The sequence below is a fragment of the Suricata suricatta genome, chromosome 8, assembly GCF_006229205.1.
Source record: "Suricata suricatta isolate VVHF042 chromosome 8, meerkat_22Aug2017_6uvM2_HiC, whole genome shotgun sequence".
Taxonomy (NCBI): Eukaryota; Metazoa; Chordata; class Mammalia; order Carnivora; family Herpestidae; genus Suricata; species Suricata suricatta.
In genome coordinates this window covers 39,838,691-39,840,160 of record NC_043707.1, presented here as the reverse complement: position 1 = coordinate 39,840,160, position 1,470 = coordinate 39,838,691, and the positions used below count along the sequence as shown (strand labels likewise).

General features: G+C 48.4%; 1 protein-coding gene across 4 annotated transcripts in view; it reads right to left on the bottom strand.

Moving 5' to 3' along the window:
• The window catches only part of POGZ (pogo transposable element derived with ZNF domain), a 52,442-nt gene extending 52,048 nt beyond the window's left edge, over positions 1-394 (bottom strand). For 2 of the 4 annotated variants that reach the window (XM_029946753.1, XM_029946755.1), the window contains exon 1: positions 136-394. The gene's annotated coding sequence lies outside the window, so the exon portion shown is untranslated. The remainder of the gene's footprint in view (positions 1-135) is intronic. The other 2 variants (XM_029946751.1, XM_029946754.1) reach the window with 1 other exon arrangement.
• Positions 395-1,470: the final 1,076 nt, after the last annotated feature.

The following is a 1,470-nucleotide window of genomic DNA, read 5'->3' as shown; positions in this document are numbered from 1 at the left end:
GCCCCCACCCCTCGCGCACCCGCCCCATCCCCCTCTCATTGTCTCGCCTCGGAGCGCCTCGCCGAGCGAAAATATAACGGAACCCCCGGGAGAAGGGGGTGGGGAGAGAGAAGGCTCGCCCGCTCGCTCACTCACCTCCCGTGGTCGTCGCCGCCGGTAGTCTGACCCGAGGAAGCCGCCGTCGCCTTAAAGGGACCTTGCACCCGGCGCCGGGAGAAGGGGGTGGGAGCAGGGGAGGGGACGGGGGCTTGGGGGAGACGGCGGAGAGGGAACCGTGGAGAGCTTGTCTCCCCGAGGGTGAAAGGAAACCTCCCTCGGGTTCGAGTGATTTGGAGTGGATTTTTTTTCCCGAGGGGGGCGGGGGGGCCCCGAGGGAGGGGGTGGGGGGGCCAAGGAATGCGGCTCCGTGTACGGGAGCTGGCGCGGGGGAGAGAGACGCCGACTCCCCCCACCGACCCTCTCGCCCCGCGGAGGGATACGTCTCGTCACTTCCGCCCTCCCCCTCTCGTGGCCTTTCAATTGGTTGGAGCTTGTGGTACGTCATGAGCTCATCCTAAACCCTACCCGGGCTTCTTTTCTAGTCAAGTTTGTCTGGACTTGCAAATAAATAAATAAATAAATAAAAACATTAAAAAAAAATGAAATAAAGAATAATTAGCTTCAGAAGCAACACCTAAATTTTGGTGAGAAAAATGGTATTTCCAAAGAAAATATTCTCAATTCAGTTGCCTGGACTTTCCAAGGAAATTTTGGGAATCTCCCCACTTTGCACTCAAGACTTATACCTAACCTAGAGGGGACCCTCATGCCTCAGGCCAGATGGTGAGGCCCAATGGCACCAACAACTGTCATTGGAACAAAGGCAGCAAAATGGCACACACTCTTCCTCAAGAGACATAAAGCCAAGTAGCCTATGGCAGTAGCCTTAGGTGAAGAACTTTTAAAAGCTATTTTTGCCCTGAACCCTTCTGGATTCTGGAAAGAAGGAACATGATTGCTTATTAAAATAATTCATGTATGGAAACTGCTTTGAAACTACTGTGAATAGACTCAGCAGAGATCCTCAATTCTAAGAAACCATAGACTCCACATCTGTGCTTTTTGCTCCAATCAAGGCTGATGTGGATTGGACCAAAGAAATTGATTAGTCCATTAAAGACCATCCACCCGTAATTTCCCCCAAACAAAAAGTAATTTCTTTTCCAGGTAGCTAAGAAATTTTGTCTTTTACTTCCCAAGATGATAATATTTTAATATTTTCTTTAGATCTATGAGGATGTTGGTGCTCTCTAAGCAATACACAAATATTTGCTCCAAACCAAATGTAAATCAAAGTACTAAATGTGAGATTAGGGAGATGTGAAATCATATTTATTCATTTTTTTAAAATATATGTATACTCCAAACCACCAGACAAAATAGGAATGGAAGTAGGCATTCCAAATTGTGTACCAGTGTGTGTGTGTGCCC